At 35.4% G+C, this 26094-nt stretch overlaps 1 protein-coding gene across 7 annotated transcripts in view; it reads left to right on the top strand.

Moving 5' to 3' along the window:
- LOC126751599 (elongation of very long chain fatty acids protein AAEL008004) overlaps nt 1-26094 on the top strand; it is a 131757-nt gene that overhangs the window by 29056 nt on the left and 76607 nt on the right. For 2 of the 7 annotated variants that reach the window (XM_050461992.1, XM_050461987.1), the window contains exon 2: nt 10006-10087. The exons of 3 other annotated variants lie outside the window; for them this stretch is intronic. The gene's annotated coding sequence lies outside the window, so the exon portion shown is untranslated. Of the gene's footprint in view, nt 1-10005; nt 10088-14046; nt 14663-26094 lie in introns of those variants that run through there. 2 more of the 7 variants (XM_050461989.1, XM_050461990.1) reach the window with 1 other exon arrangement.

The raw sequence follows: 26094 nt of genomic DNA, 5'->3' as shown, positions 1-26094 counted from the left end.
AAAAAGTATTTTCTAACACGTTATGTGTGTGTACTATGTATGTATGTATGTATGTGTGTATATGCTAAGAATTAAAAGTTTGTTTAAGTTAAATTTTTTGACAAGTGGCAACTCTTTTTTATGTTCTAATGTAAATAGCTATACAACCTTAAATCAGTTTTATATTTCCATTTATAATATGGCATTCGATATTTAAACAGGTGGCAACACTCATAATTAATTGTTTGATTAAAAAAGTACTAAGTCTAACACGTTACAATTAGTATACTGTATGTATGTACATATGTATGTATATGGTAAAAATTCGAAGTAGTTTCTTTACTTAAACTTTTTTGTCAGGTGGCAACTCTCTTTTGTGTTCTAACGTAAATAACTATAAATCTTGTAAAATGTGTGACTTAATTATTTACTATTCTAAAAAACCTCAAAACATTTGTATAACCCTATAATTAATAACACAGGCGTACGAAACATAACCTTAAAACCCTTTGTGGTAAAATCAAGATTAGCACATATGTTGAGAAAATATGCTTTAATTATTAGAAAAGAAACACAAACTAACATAATAAAGTCTCAGAACAAGCACACATACATATTTATTCCGCAAATGTGCTGGTAAAAACTGTTAATTTTATGCTTTAATCCATTGTTTTATGGACTGCACTCATTTCCGCGCTTTTATTCTCATTGCCTTGTCCACCTTGTGCACTAATGTTTAGTAGTTCTACGCAATTTGCTAAATGCTAAGATTGTCACTGTAAATATTTAGAATATTAAACTGCTGGTTGAACAATTAATGAGAATTATGTGAATTCGCTTTTTATCACAGCGCATAAATACATAACCATAACCCGCCTTTCACAATTAAAGTTGTGACACATTTTTACGACTGGTCATTAACTGTAAAATATTTCATAATTATTTCACTTGATATTACAAAACTGAAAGTTACGAGATTGTGATTTGCTTGCATAATATCTTTGAGAATGTCACAGTTGTGAGTAAGGAAAATAACATAAAGGAGAAAGGAATCGTTCGGCAGTTGTAACCATGGAAAGAATTTCAAATTGAAACGGAGTTATGAACTAGAATACAAAGTGTGTTGCTGTAGTACAAGCAACACGGTGTTCTTCCGCTTTCCTCGTCGCCTACTCGCCTACAAACTACGCGTTTGGACTTCCGCAAAATCTTTCTCTCGAACACTCCTAAAGCCGACTCATCAGATGATGTTATTGTCCATACCTCTGCACCGGACGGAGGACGGAAATTATGAAGGACGTGTAGAGTTTGGTTTTTTTTTGTCTAGAGAGGAGTTTACTTTTCAATTGTCTACTCAGTACAAAGTAGCATCAGCCGACAATAATGATTCTGCGTTTGATTTCAAGACGATGTAGTTTGTGTTAATGCTGCTTCCAAGATAGACGAAATTATCTACGACTTCAAAGTTATGATTCTCAACAGTGCGTGCGAGCCAAATCGAGAATGCGATAACTGTTTCTTTATGATAGGAGATATTTCGTTTTATCCTTGTTCACAACCAGTTCACAACCAATCATCATGCATGCTTTTATCCGACTATTTCGTGCAAAGAAGCTGACGCATGCACCTTGTCAGTTCTTTGCCGTCGCATTTAAATAGCTCGCCCGGTAATTCATCTGCCCCTGCTGCTTTGTTGTTCTTCAGGCGAGTAATTGCTATTCGAACCTCATCATAGTCGGGTAATGGAAAATCAATTCCATCGTCATTGATTGGAGAATCGGGTTGGCCCTCTCCACGTGTTGTACTTTCACTGTCGTTCAGCAGGCTGGAGAAATATTTCATCCATAACTTCATTATGCTCTGAACATTACCCACTAGATCATCACTTTGGATCCTACAAGAGTATGCCCTGTTCTTGTTAACTTCCGTTAGTCGTCGCACCTTTTCGTAGAATTTTCGAGCATTATTCCTGTCGGCCAGATTCTCAAGCTCTTCATACTCACATATTTTGGCCTCTTTTTTTCTCGCTTCCCTTGTCAACTCTCGGTATCTATCCCAACCCGCTCCTGTTCTGTCAGATCGTAACACTGCATTCTGCTTTCCACTGCAAAAAGACAGTCCTCATCGTACCAGCTGTTCTTTCAGATTTAGGTTTTGGTTGCAGCTGTACGTAATGTACTTAAAATACCGTCCCACAGTTCCCTTAAACCGAGTTTCTGATGAGTGCTCTCGCTGTCAGTTGTGATAGTAGCTCCTCGCCAACATATCTACCTTGTATTTGTTGACGCGCGATTTGCTGCACAGAGGCAGACACGTATCTTCGCTATAACAATATAGTGGTCGGAGTAGATGTTAGGTCTTCGGAGCTTACGCACGTCAAGGACACTGGGGACATGCCATAGGCATATATTGTCTTTGGTGCGGATTATGGCTAGACGCTCATCCACCGAAATGAATGCCAGAACTCGACGACTTAGCATTTCTCCCATTACAAATGCCACACGGAGTTCCTGCTCCTTCAGGCTTTAATAAATGTCACAAGGACCTACTCGTATCCGTCCTTGTTCCATCCATCACAGTTCTTGGACGGCAGTGATGTCAGCCTGTACATTTACGTGTCATCGGCACCTTCCCGATTTAGGGACCAGACATTTCAGTTCTTTAAAATTATACAGGTAGTCCTTATTGCATTTGCTTTAATTACTATCATAAGTGGGGTCTTTCATCCCATGTTTATTTAATTGGAAAAAAAATAAATTTTTATAAACGCCGCTATTTTATTGATTTTAGGCTTTCTTCGAACGTAGTTTATTGTATGAACAATAACTTTCAGTAGTTAAATGTTTATACGGTTTCAATAACGAAGAATCCCGTGGTTTTCTAAGTAGGCAAGTCCCTTCATTTGTAAGTTCAGCGATGTTAAATCGCGTGATCCTAGAGACCACGCCACGAGATGATGCGCTCACCAAAAGTTTCATTCAATAGGTAGATTGTTTGGGACTTGTTTGACGTGCAGCGCAATCTTGTTCGTCCCAAGAGTCGCCCACATCATCATATTCCAATTCAGGACCGTCTAAGCAATGGCTTGTGGATTACCATTACTCCAAAAGTGACAATTTTGTTAATTAACATACCCATTCAACCAAAAGTAAGCTTAATGGCTGAAGGAAAATGAAAAAAGCCGTTCAAATTTTAAAACGATTGATTCAGTAGTAACTTTGCGAGTTCCAGAAAAGTTTTTTTATTGTATCATACTAGGTGTGCTGCTGAAGATTTGAGATCCAAACCTAAGAGGTTACTAAAATATGTTTTTTCGCAGAAAAATAATTTCTTCATCAAGTGAAGAAGAGCAGAGTCATTCCGTTTGCGTCCGGGTTCACATCGCAAGATTGCAAAGCAAGTATAAACTCCGCGATTCACTACGCTTCAAAGCTTGGAGAATCAAAGACTGCTAATACAAAGTGCATTGTGCAAAGCTCTTTATATGCCTTTTCTATTCCATGCTAATAAAAAAGTATACGCATCGAGATTTTAAATTTTTAAATTAAGTGTTGTTAGCACTACACTGACGTCTAGACTCTGAAAGGAGTCACTGAAGCCAAACCAGCGCATTTGAGTCACCAACAAAGCCTCTTCAAGGCACAACTTTATGAATGAAATCATAATCAATATTTATATTGTTTATTAAGCTGACGCATTTTTACTAAATCCAGTTAACGGATAACCAATTATGAGCAGTCAGTGAATTCATCTCGAATATCGACGTCACAATTTGCGCAAAATGTTTGTATGTTTGTGTGCTGATGTACAAATTGAGTACTTAAACGCTGGGCTGTCATAGGCAAGCGTATAGAAAGTGCAAGTGGATGTATGACTATCTAAGTACATACATGCAAGTATATATGTACATATGTGCGCCTTTAAGTATGTATGTATGTTAGTGCGGTATGTGTGCGTACTCATATTGGTCGGAATCAGTGGCAAATTGGCCGGTGCGTTGCTGTGCTGGCCGCTTAGCGCTTTAAAATATGCATGAGCCAACCTAATTTGTCAAGACAGAACAACAACAAATAGCTGTAGGTCACATGACGTTTATTGCCCTTACGTCAAACGCAAGCAGTGGCACAACAATGCGTCAACACGTCAACGCGTCAGTGCAGCAATGCGTCAATTTGCCCGAAATTGTCTTGTCACCATATGGGAGCGCGCATACGATTACATATCTATGTATGTATATATGTATGTATGTATGGATATATACATGTATGCATGCATATATGTGTGCATATTCATGGAAGTGTGTAATTGCAATTTTTGTGATTGAAATTACGAAATTTCTACGCCGATTTCTATTATTAAATATTTATGCAACTACATGAGTGTGTGTGTATGTATATTCGTACTACATGTTGTGCACCAAATGTTGCCCCTGCGCAAACTTTTATTAACCACTTTTTAGGAAGCAAAAATCAATTTGTGTTAAGGGCAACCCTATGTACGTGTGTGCATGGGTGTGTATGGCTGTGTTGTTATTATACCATGTACAGGGTGTATCACATTTGCCATAAAGTTTGCAACACCCAAAAAGAAATTTTAGCGAACCTATAAAGTATCTACATATATCGGCTTTATGGGAGATATAAATCTCAAAAACTGACGACCAAATTTTTATGATCATTGAAAAACTTTGCCTTAAAAATTTCTGTCTCGAAGCCGGTTTTATACCCACATACTCTTACGCCAAGCTGTTCAGAGTGATTTGTAGAACATTTACCATATTCGCGTTTTTCCCGTTTTTTTTGGCTCCCTGTAAATCAGCTATTTCTACTCAACTTGCACAACTGCTCTTTGAGAGCACTCATCATCAACTCGGTATAAGGGAACTGTGGGACGGTATTTCAAGCTCCTTATGTACAGCTGCAAACGAAATCATTCGTATTCGGAAAAGGCAAAAGAACGGCTGGTACGATGAACAGTGTCGTACCGCAGTGCAAACAGACTGCCTACCTCGCAACGTTACGATCGACCACAACACGTGCGGGATGGGATAGATACCGAGTGTTGAAGAGGGAAGCCAGACGCATTTGCAGACAGAAAAAGAAAGAGACCGAAATGGTTGAGCATAAAGAGCTTAACAAGCTGGCCGACAGGGGTAATGCTCGAAAATTATTTGTGTGAAAAGATGCGACGACTAACAGAAGGTTTCAAGACTAGACCATACCCTTGTACTCGTGATAAAGTGACTGATGCCCAGATCATACTGAAATTAATGGAGGGAACTCTTCTCCAACTTGCTGAATGGCAGTGAAAGCATAACACCAGGAGATAGTAAGCCCGATTTCCCAATTGATGACGATGTAGCGGACGATCCATTGCCCAACTAAGAAGTTCGAATAGCAATTATCCGTCAGAAGGACAACGAAGCGGCGGGGGCCAATGGATCGCCTGCCGAGCTATTCAAAGTCGCCGGTTAAGAATTGATAAGGATGAAAAGCATGCCGGATGATTGGATCCTAAACATGCTCTGTCCAATCCATAAACAAGGGGACACAACAATCAATAAACATTAAGCCGCCTTAATATCGCATATAAGGTTCTATCGAGCGTATTGTGTGAAAGATTAAAGGCCACCGTCAACAAACTGATTGGAACTTATCAGTGTGGCTTTAGACCTGGAAAATCAACAACCGACCAGATATTCACCATGCGCCCCATCTTGGAAAAGACCCGTGAGAGAGAATCGACACTCACCACCTCTTCATCGATTTCAAAGCTGCTTTTGACAGCACGAAAAGAAGCTGCTTTTATGCCGCGATGTCTGAATTTGGTATCCCCGCAAAACTAATACGGCTGTATAAACTGACGTTGAGCAACACTAAAAGCCCCGTCAGGATCGGGAAGGGCTTCTCCGATCCGTTCGAAGTCGTAGATAATTTTGTCTATCTTGGAACCAGTATTAACAGCAACTATAATATCAGCCTCGAAATCCAACGCAGAATAACTCTTGCCAACAGATGCTACTTCGCACTGAGTAGGCAATTGAGAAGTAAAGTTCTCTCTCGACGAACAAAAACCAAACTTTATAAGGCACTTATTATTCCCGTCATGCTATATGGTGCAGAGGCGTGGAATATAACGACATCTGATGTGTCGACGTTACGAGTTTTCGAGAGATAGGTTCTGCGGAAGATTTATAGTCCTTTGCGCGTTGGCAAGGGCGAATACCGCAGTCAATGGAACGATGAGCTGTACGAAGACATTGACATAGCACAGCGGCTATGCTGGCTTAGTCATGTCGTCCGAATGGATGAATGCACTCCAGCTCTGAGAGTATTCGATGCAATACCCGCCGGGGGAATCAGAGGAAGAGGAAGACCTCTACTCCGTTGGAGAGACCAGGTGGAGAAGGACCTGGCTACTCTTGGAATCTCCAATTGACGCCAAACAGCGAAAAGGAAGAACGACTGGGGCGTTGCTGTAAGCTTGAGCTCAAGCAGTGTCTATGCCAATAAAGAAAGAAAAAATGGTATAAACTCCGGAACACTATATCAATCAGCAGCTATGCAAACTGATCGATAAAAATCAAGATAAACATCCTTATTTACTCTTTCATGCCACAAAAACTGCACATGTGAAGGGTATTATAGCTTCATTTAACGTTTTTTCTTGTTCTTCTTCTTTTTTGTTTTATTTCCATTTAAATTTTTCAGTATTGTTTTTGGCAAATCTTTGTATGCATATTGTCGAAATCGAATATTTCAGCTATGTAATAAAATACAAACAAGCACACATGTTTGTTGTTGTTATTGTTGTAAACAAGCACGCTAAGCACATATTTGCAGTTGAACTTGGACTTATTTGTTGGTAAGCAAAAGACATCACATTTTGGAGGTGTGTTTGTGTACTTACCGATGTGTGCTTAAGCGCAAACGCGCAAACCCACAAACACGCACACACACACACATACATACGTGCATACAGAGGCATGTAAATAATGTGTATTGAATGGTTGGCCGAAATGATTTTAATATGCGATGGACACGTTTATTTTGACATTGTAAAACCAAAGAATGTGATCAAATAGCAATAAAGAAAACGACGACGCACACACACACATACATATATAGACAACACGTCTATACACACACATATACATACATGTGTGCGAACAGGTAGTTATGTAATAAACACTCGGTGCTGCTTGTGGGTAATTTTCGATCGCTGGTATCGAGCACCACCAACCGACACCACCGCCAACCGCTTGGCAAACATGCATGCGGGTGTGTGTGTGCTTGCGGCGCTGCTCTGCTCTGCACATCGGCGGTCAATTTATGTGTGTCGTCGCTGATGGTTTGAGGACGTGAGGATTTTGTAAGTTTCGGAATTCAAATGCACAGCGCCAATTGCATGTAAGAGCACTAAAAATTTATCAACAACAACAACAACAAAAAATATGAAGAAAAAATACACTATTTACATGTAATTGCGCGCTTCGGCCGTTGAGAAATTAATAAGCCTGAGCTTTTTTTCAATTAATTTTTTTCTTGATTTTTGTTTTTTTTTTGTGTTGTTTTGTGACTATTAGTTGTTGCATTGGCATTTGCAATTATCATTTTGGCCGGTGGCTCATGTTGACAGTGAAACTATCGAAATTTATGGCTTTCGGAATAACAATTAGAAATATGTACTCGCATTACTATTGGCCGCCGCATGTAATGAAACCAAGGGCATGTGCAGAATATGATTTTATTGGCTCGTCGCTAAATGATTTCATGAGTAGCATTGACATGAAAATTTAATTAAAAAAAATTAGTTAACGAATTTTGTACGTAAATGCTTACATATGTTAGTCATTTTATTAGCAGCCTCTAATGCCTTAGTTAGAGAATATGTGAAACATATTGATGTACTCGTATGATTTCTCATAAAGCTATTTATGACAGCGATACATTACAGCATTTGTAGGCACGTTGTAGTTTCAGAAAACCATTGTTACCGCTTTTAAAAAAGCAGATATTTTAACGTGAGAATTTTCGTTTGAAAATTATAGTCCTTTTCGGCTCTTAAGTTAAAACTCACAAATAAAATGGTCTCCGTATGAGAACTGGATTTTAGTCGTTCGATTTCAATGGCAGTTACATGCTACAGTGGTCTTGTCGAAACAATTTGTTTGGATATTATAGAATTTCATTGCATATTATGATATGCGAAGTTTATTGAAGATATCTTGTGAAATAAAAAAGTATTCCATACAAGAACTCGATTTTGAGCGCTTCGTTTGCATGACAGCTATGTATGTGCTTTTGTCGTCCGATCTAAAAAATTTTCCACATATTATAGCCATGACTTGGGTAATAATCTATACAAAATTTCACGTAAATATCTTGTCAAATAAAAAAGTTTTCAATATTAGGATTTAAAGGGTTAGAGGTAGTCAGGGGTAGTAGGAGGCACGAAAAAATTAGAATTTTCAGTATTTTTTTTTGCTATTAAATGGTGTTATTTTACAAAAGTAGTAATATGGCATTATTATAGAATGTGTTGACTTGATGTCAAACAAAAAATTTAATTTCCAAAGTTATAATTGTTTGTGTTGACCCAGTTCCAAAAAAGCTACTTGCGGTGACAACAATAAGTCCTGGAGATTCATCTAAAATCAATCGGACAAAAAAAAATTAGTTTTATAAATAGATAAACTCGAGCCTGATCGAAGGAGTTTTTTTTTCAAAAATTAACAAAATGGCGGCCTCAGGAAATTTTTGTCTAAATTTTTGGGAAAAATCAACAATTAATTAGTCTTAAAAAATCGAAATTTTTGAAAACAAAAATCCTTCGATCAGGCCCGAGTTTATTATGTATTCTAAAAGCTGTATAAATTTCATTAAAATCTACTTAGCAGTTTTCGAGTTACAGTTGTTACCAGTTCAAGAAACATAGTTTTGAGAAAAACGCGTTTAAAGTTTCACACTAGCGCTTTGAAGTGCCCGAGCGCTCTTTGTTATTTATCGAATAACATAAAAACTAATTATCGGATCAACGTGAAATTTTCAGAGAATATTTTTAAGATATACTTAACGAAAATGCAAAAAAAAAAAAATTTTTTTGAAAATGAATACTGATCGTTCAGTATGCTATAAGTATCTTGATCTGAACAGTTTCTTCGCATCTTGCACCGTTGACTTAGATAATATTGTCTGCCAAATTTGGCGAAGATATCTCGTTTAAACAAGAAAAAGTTGTCCATACAAGCACTTGATTTCCAACATTGAATTTGTATGGCAGCTATTTACTACGAGTATAATATATATTTATCTAACAAAATTAATTTAAACGTAAAAATTGTAAATATTTTTATTACCTACAACTTCGCTTTAAACCTTTTTCCATAGATCTTATAGTTTTTTCCTCAAATCAATATAAACCGTTTTAGAACTATAACTTTCCCTACATTTAGGCTAATTGACTAATTTTATCAAAGTCGCACACTAACTAATGGACTAACTTGATTTCGTCCATTTTCACACTGTGAAATAAGAAAGTTAAAGTAATAAAAAGTACCAAGTTTGGTTGAAATCGGTCGGGCGGGTCTCGAGATACATATGTGGTTTCACCTAAAAGTGGGCGGTGCCACTTATACCATATCCAGTATAAAATTTAATGCTTTTGGAGTTTTTAGTTACTGATTTTTCGCGCTTTTGGTAAATTGTAAAAGTATCGTTATATGGGAAGTAGACGAGATTATCTTCCGTTTTCATCCATTTTTACACTGCAGAGGTGCTTCAGAGATTTATCTATAGCGAATTTAGTTAATGTGATTTTTTCAAAAATTTTATTTCACAATACTTCAGCTTAATTTGATGCTTAGTTATGAAATCTTATATTATATGTGTTCTATATGGTACTTATAACCGTTAGGTGTGCAAAACTATTATACTCTGTTGCAACATGTTGCACGTGTATACAAAAATATTATGAATTTATGTTGTGTTGTTGTATAATTTAATGGTTTTTGCTTTCTCTTTTCAGGTAAACTACAACAAAAATTCTAAAATACACACTTTAAATTTGCTTATCAAATTTTTATATTCAAAAGCAAACCGATTTTCCGGTATGTATTTTTAACAAATTACAATGATCTATTTATTAAACTTAGCAGTCTAGTTCTTCCAAAATTTGTATCGAAAGCCTCTGAGTAAAAAAATATGCGTTTACTGCTTTATTTAAATTTTCTACAAATTAATAATGTGGTGACTATATTCAGAAGATTCGAATAGTGAAAAGGAATGTAGCGCATGCGTGGATGATAATGAGACGCTGAAACGTTATCCTAGCGAATGCACAGTCTTCAGCTGGCTGAAACGGGTTATGTATCTTACATTGCTTCCAATGCTCCAACTTAACAAACATTGAGGAGCCTTGGTTTGGAAAATCATTTTTTTTTACCAAATCTACTGAGTTGCTGGATAAGATTTAATTTGCTAACCACCTGTGACGATCTTATAAACGGCTTTTGAAGCACCGCGATCGTATTTTTTCAGCATTTCTTTACACCAATCCACACGAGCCTTTTTTTGAGCGATTGTCAAATTGTGCGGGATCCAACGAGAACAAACGTTTTTTACGGCCAGGTGTTCATGCAATATCGAATGTAAGCTGGTGGGAGAAATGCATAGGCATGCCTCTATCTGAAGGTATGTTACATGACGGTCTTGCATTATCAGTTCACGTACGGCATCGATGTTTTCTGGCACAACGGCTGTTTTTGGACGACCTTCACGGAATTCGTCTTTGAGCGAGCGTCGGCCACGATTGAATTCGTTGTACTTGTTTTTCACAGTGCTATAGGATGGTGCTTCATAGCCATACAAAGATTTTAGTCCATCGATGCACTCTTGTCGTTATAATCCACGTCGAAAGTTGTGAAAAATGATGGCACGAAAATGTTCACAAGTTAATTCCATTTTTTGGCCGAGATTAATTTTTTAATTCCCTGTAAATAAAACAATTCACGATTAAATGACAAAACGTTCTTAGTGATGTTATGCTAAAAAATGTCAAACTTTCCAATGGAAATGTCAGATTGCACCTGGCAACACTTGGTGTTGCCCTAGGCCAGAATATATATAGCAGCCCTCGTAAAACGCCTTAACGGCTGCTAACCATTAGCGAAAACCAACAGGATATCTAGAGAGCGCCAAACTACAAGTCCAGTGTGGCCCATGGTATTACAAGTGCCAAAATGATATTTGTTGTTTGAACGGATACTGCTTTAGTGACGCTTCCTTTCTCTCCCATGTGCTTTAGCCATGATATTTCTTGTCAACAACATTTGGGCGAGCAAAGCCAGCAAACAGCAGAAACCAAAACAAAAACAATACAAATACAATGCAAAAACTTTAGCGAAGATGAGCAGTCACTCTCTCCCTTGCGGTAGCGCATTCTCTGTCGCTCACTCTTTCACAGCAGCGATGACATCGATGGGTCCGCGATGACATAATAGCACCGTTGTAATAATAAAGTGTGTATGTTCACACACACTCATCTGCTATACACACAAACTTATATTCAAAAGTATGGAAAGCACAGAAACTTAAATGAATTATGGAAGTAATGCGGTGAGCAAACAAAAGATCAAACTGAAAAAGCGAAAACATTTTAAATAAATGTACAAAATCTCACGAGCAGAGGTAATGTACGATAAGATACACGTACAAACAATTTTTGTTGAGGGGACAAAAAATAAATACAACAAGTGCAAACAAGCGATGATATCCAAACACAACAACCTTACCAGTGGGCCATTCGCAGCAAAGAGCGCCTACAAGAGAGACGGTGCGCTGAAAGAGCGCTGTGTCAAGCTAAGAGCGCCGGTGTGAGTATTTGGAATTGCTCCACATGTACGTTGAAACTGTGCCAATTACACAATTCCGCTGCCGCCAATATGCCACATGGTTTATTTGAAATATAAGCACAGTGTGTTCGAAAATTGTACGCAGGTGTGGTAGTCTGTTGGTAAAGCTATCAAAAATTTTTAAAATAAGGGATGTTGATTATAAAGGGTAATCCATTTCGATGTTTCCTATTTATTTAAAAGAAAAAAACACAGAAACTTCGAATTTAATGGTGAATAATTATTATAATCGGCCTGATTCGAGGCTAAATTGTCCACATAGACTTTAGGTTTTACATATGCCCATAGGAAAAAGTCTAACGGTGTGATATCGCACGATCTTGGTGGCCAATCGATCGACCAAAACGTGAAATTATCTGCTCGCCAAAGTGTTCTCTCAATAAATCCATTGACTGATGCGATGTGAGGGAAGTGGCGCCGTCTTGTTGTTGTTACGGAGACGATGCTGTATCAGTTCGTGTAGCATAACAAAGCGAAAGATGCACCTCGCTCTGGTCGAACTTTCGTTGAAAAATTTGATGAAATTAGGGAAATGGAACTTAACATTTTTCATTTTTATAGAATTGTCTTTTAAGTTACCATCTGCGATTTTTTGCTGAAACGAAATGAAATCGAACATTTGAAGCTATCTTGAACGAAAAAATCATGGTCCACGCGTGATGACAGAAAACTTATCCTGGGACATAGTTTTTGTGCACCTGTCAAACGATTATTTATTTTGCAACTGATGAAATTAGCAAACAATCGCAAAATATGTACATATTTATCTTTAATTCCAACAAGACAATATATTTATATATTTATGCAGAACTTCAGGTCTCAAGAGAAGCCTGTAAAAATTACTTGTTTTACATTGATGAAATAATGCAAAAAGTGGTTTTGTTCATTAAAGAGTATTATAAATATATAAAAAAAAATAAGTTGAAGTTTGATTGAAATACGAGACTACGTTTTCTTCACAAAGAAAAAATTATCCAATTTTTTTGTATTAAAATCTTTATCTTCATTTTGCTTGATCAGTTTATGAATTTCTTGAAGTATCTACTTAAATAAAAAAATACAAAAATATTTTGATCATTCAGTTTGTATGCCGGCTATATGCTATGATGTCGGCGGTTATGATAAAAAAGCTACTTAAAGAAAAAGAGTATGATTCAAAAACTGAAGAGCGTTAAATGACTTTGTTCATCTTGATAATGATTATACCGGATCCCATTAGAATTGTCATTTTCATTTCGTTAAGACTGAACTTTTTTAATTTTTTTGATTTTAAGTTCCGGAACAAAATCTTTGACATTTTCCAACATTTTTTGTGCACCTGTACATAAAACAATGCACTCCAGCAAGACAATATATTTGTATATTTATAGATAGGTCTTGTGTTGGATTGCTCGTAAATATGTCGATACTAAATGACTCACCAAACATAGAGGGAGAGGTGTCGAAGAGCGACCCGCTCAATGCTTAGAGCGGCATTTTCCAACATGCCCACTAAAAGAATCTCCAGCACTGGTAGCACACGCAATGCAAACGTTTGCAACGAGAGCAGCATAAGAGTTTGCAAGGCAGCAAAGCTGCGCAAAGGTAACTAATTAGAAACGAAATGTTCGCATGCACCCTTGGTGACTGTGCGGCCTGCGAATTGACATGCCTACTTCGTATAATATTCCTGCATTATTTTCCGTTCAGGGGTAATGGTTATTTACCTTATTTATATTTGATGTTTACGCAGTTTTTTCAACGGGCATGCCAATGTACACACCGCTCAGCGGTTGCGTTACCTTCATTCACCGCATTAGGGGCTGAGCAGCTCTGCATTCAGCATTTTGGCGCTCTTTCGTTCTCTAAAAGCACCTATCTGAATTTTACGAATTTATTGTCCAAACGCTTAGCGCAGTCCGCGCTGCTGCCGGATAAGCTACAACTGTGCGTGTATATGCTAAAGCTCCTAAGTTCGTAGCGGCTGCGGTTTCCCAATTTTTGCACCAGTTTGGTGTAGGTATCGCGGCCGCTACTAACTCTCTCGTTATCCATCGATACAAGGCAAAGTGCTCCGTCGTCAGCGACGTCGTCGTGGTCGGCGCAAGTGAACGTCGGCTGGCTGGCAAAATTGACGGTGACGGGTTCACGTTCTCTTCACCGAACGCATATACTTCAGTTTGATTTTCGCTTTGGGTAGTGCCTGTCCAATTGACATACACACGCGAAAAAGTTAGCTGCTGATTTACGTTGAACGGTGTAAAGTTATTTTGTTATTTTTTTGCCAAGTGAACTCAGTCAGAATCACTTTGTTTAACCAGCAAAATCCAATGCGGACGGATAAATAAAATACTACTCGGTAAAGTGGAAACGGTGGTGAAAATATTGCGGCATCGAATACGCAAAGCATTGAGTTAATTGGAAAGTTAATTTTTTTTTTAGTGAAAAGCAAAAACAAATGACAAAAAACAGCACACATTTCTTATTGCAAGAACACCAATATTTTTTCGTTTCGTTTCGGTTGGTTTTCGGTTAAAGCTTCTTCGGTTTTTCATGTGCGAAGATATAAACTGCAAATGTGCGAAAAAAAACAACTTCAGTTATGAAATATTCAGTTGAGCGTTTATAGTAAATATCTAGACGCCCAAACCAGCGTACGAATAAGCACATAGCAGCGCAGCTGTCAGACTTGATAGTGGAAAGTGGCAGCAGCGGCTGTTGGAGAGGAAAAACAAGCAGAACCAGACTAACCTACTAGAAAAGAAGGCGCGTGTGCGGAAAGCGTGTAAAAAAGTAAGAAAAACCTCACTAATGATAAGTTGCTGTTGTGTTTTTTTTTCGTTTTTTTGTTTTCATTTTGACTTGAATGTAAATAAGGCCTACGAACGTTGCAAAAAGAGACATTAGTAAGGATCCAGCGTCAACTCGAAATGTTGGCATGGCGCACATGTGACACCGAATTGTGAAAATAAACACGAACGTGGAGTAAAGTAAAATAAAAAAGGCAAATTTACTGCCATGAATGAAATTACATGCGTTTCTAATATTGTTTTTTAACAAATTTATTAATGCTTAGAAAAAAAAAATATAATAAAAAAATTAAATAAGAAATAAATAAAAAATTTAATAACAAACAGAATAAATTAAATAAAAAAAAAAAAATAAAACCGAAAACAACCAACACACATTATTTTGATATCGAATAAAAAAAAATATTTTTTTCTTAAAAACTAACAACTATATACTTATGAGTATACGTATATTTGACTAAATAATATCAAATATAAAAACTAAATAAAATAATAGAAAAAACAAAAAAAATTAAATTACTATATATACAAGAAATTAAAATAAAAAAGTATACAACAAAACAATAACAAAAATAATTTAAAACAAAAAATATTTGTTTTCTAAAATATATTAATAACTGACTGAATAATATTAAAAATAAATATTTGTTTCCTAAAAGAATTTGTTTTCTAAAAAAATATTAATAAATCATAAATAAAACAAAAAATATTAACTAAAAATTAAGTAAAATAATATTCGAAAATACAATAAATTAAAATAGGAAATTAATAAAAAAATAATAAACAAAAAAGTGTTTTCTCGAACTAAAAAAAATAATATTTGTTTGGCAAAAAAATAATAATAAATCATATGATACTAAAACAAAAAGAATAATTATAAAAAATTTAATCAAACAATATTATTTAAAATACCATGCATTGAAATGAGAAATAAACTATACAAAACACAAAAATAACAAATATAATTTTAATGTCAAAAATAAAAAAAAAGAAATATTGGTTGATTAAAAAATATTAATAAATCATATTATATTAAAATTAAAAAATAATTATTATAGAAAAATTAAATAAATTAACATAAAATAAAATGATACAACCTAGAATGTATTAAAAAAATAACAAGAATTCTAACAGAAAAAAAATAAAAAATAAAATATAAAAATATTAATTTTTATATTTTTTTATAAATAAATAAATATTTATTTACTAAAAAACTAATAAAAAATCATTTTATTATTAAAAAATATATATTTTAGAAACATCAAATATAATATCGCACTTAAAAATTAATATTTGTTTACTAAAAAACTAATAATAAATTAGGTTATAATAAAAAAATTATAAACATTATATACATATATATAATAACATAAAAAATAATTTTGCTTAAAAACAGTAAAAAATATAAATAATTCAAACAATAAAAATGAAAAATATTAATTTGTATGTCGAAGTTAAAAATAAATATTTGCTTACTAAAAAGCTAATAATAAAAAAGTTTATAATAAAAAAAATATTTTATAAACATTAAATAATATAAAGTAAAATTAGATTATATTATTTAAAGGGCAGTGAAGGAATAATAAAAAAAAAAAATAAAAAAAAGTTTACTAAAAAACTAATAAAATCATATTTAAAAAAAAAAATTTAATAAGCATTAAGTAAAATAAAAAAACTTACAATACATAAAGAAATAAAATCAAATCGAAAACAATAAAGAAATTATATTGGTATCGAGTTTTGAAAATATATATATAACTGCTTAAAAAATATATTAAAAATTTTTATTTAATACGAAAACTTAAAAATATGTAAATGATAGCAATATGCTAAGGGCATTAATATACTAAATAATTTGAAATTAATATTAAAATAATAAAAAAATACTAAGATATTTCATCAAACAAAAATATACTAAATGATTAAAAAGACACTAAACACTAAAAAAATTAAATAAATTCAAAGAAAGTTAGAAATTAATTTAATTAATAGCTGGCACTAATATAGTAAACAAATAAAAAAAAAACAAATTCTTTTAAAATATTGAAGATATCGATAATAGATAAGCACACTTAACTTGATAGCAAATGTCTTCCTGCTTATGTCAATTGTTCACCACGTTTCAAGTGGAAGTGAAATGAATAGAACGTGTCCCATAAGGAAACCACACCGATATTTAAGCAAATCGATTTGTCAGTCAAGTCGTGAAGCAGAATAAAGTGACAAAAGTATCTACGACGAGATTAAGTTGACACATGTCGACATTAAATGGCAAAATATCAATAACCACAAAAATACATACATACATACAAGTATGTACGTGCGTTGTGGCGTTATTATGCATAAACGTTCTTTTGCTGGAGTGTGTGTGTGCCAGCTAATAAATATAAATGCCAACCTTAGTGGCTTTGCTCTTCATTTCACTTGCGAAGCAAACAAGGATTCATTTTAATTTGCTAAATCATCGCCAGATCAAGCAGACGTGACTTATTGCAATTTGTGGCAGGAGTTGTTGCAGGAGAAAAATTTAATTCAAACCCAAGGCAGCTAATAAATGCGAAATAATCTATGCACAAGCCACGTTTTATATATATAAATACCTATTTTGTGTATATGTATATTCTTCAATATAATCAACCTCTGCAAATATTAGTAAGGACACCCAAACTTTTTTGTTTTGCAAATGCGGCAATTTATTGACACGGAGCTTGTTAAGATATCAAAATCATCGAATTTTCTGTCAACAACGTACCAAAGTCCTCACCAAACAAAAAACAACAAACTCACCTACATAATACACTCTCTCTAACCAAACTCCTGCGCTCTATTGATTTCGTTGACTTTCCACCAAAGCATATACCAACAAATATTTGCGCAGACAGCAAGTGAATCCCAAAGTTAAGGCAACATTGTTTCAATGGCGTTAGAGCGTGTGTGCAGTGGAGAGAGTGGATGTGTGAAAGTCTTACCAGACAAGTGTGACTGCATTGTTGGAGTGTAGTCTCTCATGCTCTTTATGTTTTTTTCTGTAGACCTAATAAACCTGCTGCATTGTGACACAAAGTTTCTTAAAGCATGTAATCGGCAATGAGTTGATAAGAAGTGATATTTACTCACGACTTGAAGATATACTAACTACGTGAGATTAGGGAGAATGTTGATAAGAAACCATGTGCTGTGCGATATGATGCAATGATTGTTTAAATTTATGGTTAGCAGATTATTAAATTTATTGTATTTTTTACTTTTAAATATTATTAGTAGTAAAATTTAATTAATCATCGTTCCATTAATCGGAAGTGAAATATATTTGTGTAAGCAAATTTGCTAAGATCTATGAATTAACTTAGGGATAGGAAACTCGGTTTTCATTTTGGAATCCAAATCAGGCTCCCAACGACTAGCTACAATCCCATAATCTGTATTGGAGTACTAAAATTATTTAAAATATTTTCATATTTTTAAATTTATGTGCCTTAATCTCACTGTTTCGAACCTTAAGAGGTTAGTAGGATAATCTTAAAAAAAAAAAATTTTTTTTGCATTTTCTGTTCCTTAGAATTAATGTAGAAACCCACTTTACTATTGAAAGGTTTCGAAAAAGGCAAAAAAAAATAATAAGCGCTCGCCGTTCGGAGCGCTCGGAGTGCAAACCTCAAATTTTAAACGCGTTTTTCTCAAAACACACTTTTTTAAACTGGCGGACATGATTTCGATCGAACTACTCAACCGGCTGGCTATCGTCCCTACTAGATTCATAATTTTTTATAATTTATTGACAATGTTATGACAAAATTTATGTGAAAAACATGGGAAAAAATTAAAAAAAAAATACTTTCTTATTTATTACAATTTTTTCATGATTCTAGTAAGGACGATAACCATTCACGTACTTTTTAAGAATAAATTGGGTTTTTGTGTTTCAGATGATCCAAACATGAGAAATCGTGTCCGCCAGCGAAAAAAACGCATCTCATTCACCCAGCCATTTCTCCGACAGATGCCATCAAAAAATTCCGAAAAAATTTGTTTATACACTCCACGATATGCCTCATGATACGTGAAAAAAGTTCTATTGTAGAATAAAAACTTCTATGAAAAATGAAAATATCAAAAAACAGGCCAGATTACCCTACTGACCCCTTAAGGCAGTTTCTAAAGCTTTTTTGACAGTTTTTGACATTTGGTTTTTCTTTCCTCAATGCGCCGAAATGTAGGCAATATTTGCGATGTGTTATCATAATTAAGCCATAGGCTGGACGTTAGAGGGTTACACTGGCTGACGCCACACCGTACTCCTACTTAGATCTACTGGCCCTTTTTAATATCAGATTGAGATTCAAGTTAGTTCGAGTTTTTCCGAAGTTTAAGAGAGTCTCTTGTACGTTGAAGTTCCTTAATCACGAAGACAAGTTCGAGATAACGTTGGATAGAAGAAGGGCGATGTCCCAGCATCATTCTTATGCCTACCTTTCCGCACTTTCTACATGTGTCATCAATAAAAATACCCACCCGACTCGTATGTGTTACCACTAAGTTGTGATCTGTGAGTAGGCCAACAACCGTGACGCAGTCTTTGCGCGACCAAGTGAGCAAAAAGTATGCGAGGGAAACCTCGGAGCAATTGCACTTGACGATTCTGCATGTTTTTAAACATTCTATCCCAACTTGAATCGTCTGTATGCTCTTATGGCCTGGAAACCAGTTTATACGCAGCCGCTTGCAGCACTGCTTTTCAGGACGTTGCACCGTTAAAATATTTGTCTTAGATAGTTTGGTATTATTTTAGTATTTTAATGTAGTATACATCAGTACAGGTTCCAGAAGACAAAGTTGTCATCTATGGGATTTTCCCAAAGAATTATTATCTTTTTTATCTCGGCTTAAACAAATTTCTAACCACAAAAATTTTGAATGGGCCGAAGATAATAGTTCAGAGCTTGGTAATTTATTTCTAGTATTTACTATTGCCTATAAGTACTCACTATTATTGTCTTATCACTACTGATTTCACCAAATTAGTGGAAATTCTCAAAAACGCGTCATGAAACACGTGACCTAAATCTATATGTATATGTATGTTTATATTGCGCGGAAATATTTTTGTCCCTTTAAGCTAGCTTTTTCGACCACATGTTGAACATACGCATATTTATACATACTCATGTATGTCGATATGTATGTATATGTTTGCTTTTTTTATTTTACATTTATTTTGTTTTCGAAGATGTCCGAGATCTCGTTTTGTCATCATGTAGCTCAGCTTGGTTTTTCTGCTATGCAAAACAGGTAGTTTTATTATTTAAAACCTAAACATTTTATTACAAATCTATGCAAATTAGCAGCGAAGACGTGAGTGCGTGACCATTATAGCGTAGATATGTACATATGAGTATATGTGTATGTCAGCTGTGTTCGGTAGTCGATAATATTACAATGAAAGGCTGTGGATAGCTGCGGATGCTTTTAATTTGTCATAGAAACCTTTGTGTTTTCGTTTAATGTTTTGTCCCAAATTAACTTAATTTGACACTGAAAAAAGTTTTTTCAGAAACTGCCAAAAAGAAGCAAATATGTGATCATGTTATTTATTAATATTAGTTTTTTTTTTTGATTCTTTGGCTTATTTAAATATTTTTTGTACACTGAACGTATATAAATATAAATATATATATTTTTTCACGGGAATTTCCAAAGTTTGAAAAATGAACTTTCTGAATATATGATGGTTATTTTTGAGAACCGAAAATTAGTTGGTGAAATTTTAGTATGAATGAAAAAACGAAAATTCCTATGTAAAATGTATGGGAACCTAAAACAAAAATAGCGACCCCTTAGAGTTAAGCTACAGCGCCTGACTTGAGGGAGGATATTTTGTTTGTCAATCACTAACATTTGAGGGGGTAAGAGTTGAAAAAAAAAATTCAAAATTTTTTTTGAAGCACCTTAATATATATACATATGTATGTATATGTTATCAAGTTCGCCGCGAAGTTTGTAAGACGCAGATGGAAGCGTCGATAGGGCCTTCGAGTATATAAAAAATTATCTGCCTGACGAGCTGAGTTTTCGCGACATTGAGCTGAAATTTTGCACACGTTCTTTGCTGCTCAAGGAGCTCCTCATTTGTTGAAACCACCGATGTGGGACCATTATAGCGTATAGCTGCCGTACAAACCGAGCGATCGAAATCAAGTGTTTGTATGGATAACTGTTTTATTTGACAAGATATCTTCACGAAATTCGGTATAAATTACGCTCTAAAGCAAAATTGCAATCTCCGAAAAAATTGCTCAGATTGGACAACTATAACCTATAGCTGTCATACAAACTGACCGATCAAATTCAAGTCCTTGTATGGAATACTTTTTTAGTTGACCAGATATGCTCACGAAATTTGGCATAAATTACTCTCTAAGACAATATTTCAATATTTCAATATCTAAAGAAATTGTTCAAATCGGACAACTATAAAATATAGCTGTCCTACAAACTAACCGATAAAAATCGAGATGAAGATTTTTTTATACGCAGCTAGCTATAAAAAAATGCCGCTGTAAAGGGTATAAAAATTTCGAAGCAGTCGAAGTTAAGTTTATTACTTCTTTTTCTAATTATTTTATTTTTAATTAATTTTCAGATTTTGTTTTCTTTAATTAATATGAATTTATATTTTTTTATTTGTCAACTATTTTAATGATGTCTTCTGCCTTTTATGCACCTGTTAACGACCATTTCGCTTGCATGAGTTTGCATGCGATCGGCAATAGAGTGCCAAAGGCGGCTTGTATGTGTTGCGTACACTGCGCATGCGTGCGTGCTTGCTTCGATATTTTTACACAAACGCACACACACTACCACAAACTGAATTTAATGCTCACAAGCGGCAAAGCGATACCCAAAAATGTACAACGAATGATCAAATGAAATGTACTAATAGCTCCATTAAAGGTCGCCGCTGCCGGGGAGGTGAGTAAGAGAAGGTGTTTCCACATCGCATTGACTGCGGCAATAAACGAAAGTATTTTCAAACGCGTACTTGGTACTTCGGCCTATTGTATAATGCCTTCAAGCTATTAATACTTGCAAATATATGTTGTCATATATGTACATATGTATGTATGGGTGCGTGAATTTGTACACACTTAGCTGTGAACTTCCGTTTGCCTTAAACTTCAACTGATATTTCAATGCTTTCATGACTTGCATGTGTGTGTGTGTGTAAGTGCTGACTTTCAACATGGCTTTCGCGACTTTATTTTTGTCTCATACATATTCAAACAAATATGCACACACACATATATCTACATGCATAAACTGGGTGTATTCATATAGCACCCATGCGTCTAGAGATGTGTAAATTGTAAGAAAGGTGTGATGAAGCGCACAGCAAAGACACACTTATCTGTTTCAACAAATAGCAACACAAATCAACGAGAAACGCATGAAAGGTGAGAAAATGCGACGGAAAGTGTTTGAAAGAAAATGTAAAAAATTGAGCAAAAACTTGTTTTTGTTTTTTTTTTGCAATGTAATACTTTTTATTTATATATAAATATCCACCTTAATTATGTGTTGCTTGTGTTTGTTGTAAAGTATACGGTTTGCATCATTTAGGCGACTTTAAATGAGGTCTCTTCTGTCGTTCAAGACATTAAGTAATTAAGCTGTTTAAAAATATTTTTGAAATTTTTTCACGGTTTTTTTTAACCGTGCCTGATTAGTTTTTTTTTATAGAAGAATATTTTTTATATTATTTTTGTCATACACTTGTTATACCCTCAACAGGTTAGGTTAGGTTAGTCTGGCCTACCAGAGCCACGCAAAAACCAGTTTTGGTCATTTGCGATACCAGATGGAATTCAGTTACTAGGTCCATGAGGAGTAGTCATCCTTTAGGATTCCTGCGCTTGACGCGAATTTTAACAGACTATGTGGCCTCACTATTTTTGATGTAGAAATTGCTCTTACTTTGCCTATAATCTTAATTATTTCAATTTCTAACAGGATTATTTTTAGCTATACAGTATTGCAGTGGTCCGGCAACTTAAAAGGCTACCTTATACCTAACTTTGGAAAGAGGGTATATTAAGGTTGACACGAAATTTTTAACGTCCAGTTGGAAAAAGTATCATATGTTATTGTCTTAGGCTACGGTGCAATCACTGAATAATTTTTTTAAATCAGACTACTATAGCATATAGTCGCCATACAAACTGTTTGGTCAATATCCAATCTTTTCATCGAACAACGTTTGTACTTGACGAGATATCTAAGGTCAAAATCAAGTTCGTATATGGAATATTTTGTATTTGGTTCAACCTAAAGAACATAACTTCTAAAAATGGTGTTAGAAAATGTGCTAATATTTTTGAGAGGCCTTGAATTTTAATGATTTGACTATTACTGTCTTCTTTCCTTGCCAATTTATATTTCTATATAGTCCACCATCCTACGGCAAAACCGAAATGTTGTATGCTTTATGATGACAACAGACGCCTTTTTCATCAAAAACTCTTACACTTGTTTGGTCTTTATTTAATTTATATGGACAATGTATTTCATAGACCTTTTTTTAACCAAATCTTCAGCTAAGATTCTAAATATAGTGCCTTACTTGTCTGTAATCGCTCAGCCAACAGTCAACATTAATAATTTCATGAACCTTATCCACCAATTCAAATAAATATGCAAAATATGGGGAAAAATTTATTGGTAAAAGTATAAATTTAAGGAAATAGATTTGAGCGACGATCTATATATGTAGTTTATGCCCGACTTATTTAATATTAGATACATTTTTTTATATTTCTCACTAGTAGATATAAGTCGACGATCTCTCATTTGCGACTACTGAATCAGGCTTTGAATATGAAAACCAGATAACTTTTGTATTTTTTATTTCTATTTGTTAATAAGCGTTTGTTAAGAAGGAAACGTGGATCGAAATGTGTTAAAACCCATGGGGAAAACGATCTGGTTCTAAACGAAAAACTACGACCACCCTAGATCGTATTTCCTGCCGAAATTTAGATGAAATAATTTGCTGAAGCTTCGGTCTGCTACAGATCATTGAAAATTGACGAACAAGAACTTCATCAGTGACCTTACTGTAAGATAAATAAGATTTTAATAAAACCAGCTTAAAAGACTGTCCTTCGCACAAGAGAAGCTTTAGTTGTAGAGAAACGTTCTATGGACAAACGAAAGCTACTTTGAGTATAACTCTTGGTTAGATATTTTCATGCTCCGGGCATGTGTTGCGTATAATGATCGACTGAAATCAATCTTTGAGTGTTCTACATGCAGGGTTTGTCCGGAAAGTAAGAGGACTGATTTTCTTCCGCCGCGACTGTACTTCGGAGCTTGCGCTCACCGACTCGATTCGGTAGAGGGGGTTCCTAGCTAACGAACGAGCTGGTTGTCTCCGAGCACCTGGAGAGTCAGGACAAACATTTTCGCGCGACGTGTTTTTTTGAACGTTGCAAGCCGAAAAAACAGCGTTCGTTAAAGCAGAGGTCCGCGATTAAATTCTGTGTGAAATTCGGTAAATCCGCGACAGAGACGTTGGATATGATAAAGCAGGCTTGCCCAGACGTTGCAAGAAGTGGTGTGTTTCGGTGTCAGCAGGCTTTTTTGGAGGGCCGGGAAGAGGTCGCTGATGAAGCCCGTGCTGGGAGACCCGGTCTTCGACAAACACCGACAATGGGACTCATGTGCGCAAAGTTTTGAACTCAGATCATCGACTAAGTATTCGTTTAATTGCCCAGATGTGTAATTTTTTTAAAATCTTTGATTCATGACATTGTGACGGAGCAATTGAACATGCGTAAGATGTGCGCCAAGTGGTCTCAAAAGTGTTTGCTGACGACCAGAAATTGCGGCGAGTGGAAGTGTGCCAAGAAAATTTGTACATGTGTGAAAGTGACCCCCAATTTTTGAATAACATACTCACAGGTGACGAGTCATGGATCCTTGAGTATGATCCCGACACAAAGAGGCAATCTTCCGAGTGGCACACGTTGTCAGAGGGGATCCAAGTAGCATGCACCTCGGCTCTCAAGGCTATTCCAGAGAATGCCTTCCGTGACGCCTTCAATGCTTGGAAATCGCGTTAGCAACGCTGCATCGACGCAGAAGGAGTCTAATTTGAAATTTTTAAAGAATTATAACGACTGGTTGAATAAATTTTTTACTCTACCGAATCGAGACATTAGTTTCCGGACAAATAGCATTGTCTACATAATAATACTTGTAGTGTAGATAGATGCCTAAGTTCGTACACTTGTTACCCAAAGCGCTTTCGCTTTCAAAGCGCTCAGCAAAAATATTTGATAAATAAATTGGCGGTGTAAACATAAATTCGAATAAAATTTATGCAAAATACATATTTGACAGCTATAAGTTTATTAGATATTAGTATTTGACATATGTATGTACATACATGCCTATTAAGTGCCCCAATATCGCACGATATAGGCCAGCTGCCGTGCACGTGTGTACGTAAATGAAGCAAATGTGTATACAAATGTATGTGTGCGTTGAGTGTTTGTATGTGAACAAATTGTTTGTGTATTGGGCTGATATTATTTGCTGCGCTTATGCTGGCGTTTGTGGCGAGCGACAGGGAGCGGCGGCCAGTCTGCTGGTGACGAGCTTGCGGCTAACTAATTTGTGCAATTGTGTGGCTATGCATACATATGATGTACATACATATGCATATACTTGTAGATATATTAGTGTAGACTAGTATATGTATAACCGTATGTATGTATATTGATATGCGCGCTTGCATGTATTTATCATAAGCACATGTGTTTTTGTATGTAACGTTGTTGTATATATGTATATGTAAGCGCAACGCGTCACCAACAAACTTAATCACAAAGCTACAAAACACACACACAAACATATTTATATATGGATATGTGTGCACGCGCGCTTACACGGCGTATGAGCGATGAGCGGCGCATACATACATATGTATATATGTATATAATTTTATATATATATTTATATATGTACCGCTTTTGGTTAGTTAGCAACAACAAAAGCGCTGCGACTCTGCCTGTCTTCACGCTTATCGCCGATAGCTAGATACGTAGCTAACTGCTGTTCCAGCGCCGCGCGACAAACTGACAATTTTGACTGCTGGCCGCCGGAATTGATGTTGTGCTGGAGCGGCACACACCGCGCCGCGCCGTGCCGCGCCGCGCCGCTTCAACGTACAGGTGACGGCTGGATAGTCATTTGTATGTGCGCGCCGATTGAATTTCCTCCAACGTGGTTGTGCGTTTATTTCTATTTTTTTAGTTTTTGTATTTCTCATTGCCGCGCTGTCGCCGCGCTATCTATATCACGGTTACTTAGTTAGCGTTGACTTAATGTTAGTCGAGCGCGCGCATTGTAAGTTAG

This window comes from Bactrocera neohumeralis, chromosome 2, assembly GCF_024586455.1.
Source record: "Bactrocera neohumeralis isolate Rockhampton chromosome 2, APGP_CSIRO_Bneo_wtdbg2-racon-allhic-juicebox.fasta_v2, whole genome shotgun sequence".
In the NCBI taxonomy this organism is placed as follows: Eukaryota; Metazoa; Arthropoda; class Insecta; order Diptera; family Tephritidae; genus Bactrocera; species Bactrocera neohumeralis.
The sequence above is the reverse complement of the archived record's forward strand: the minus strand, read 5'-3'. Positions and strand labels throughout refer to the sequence as shown.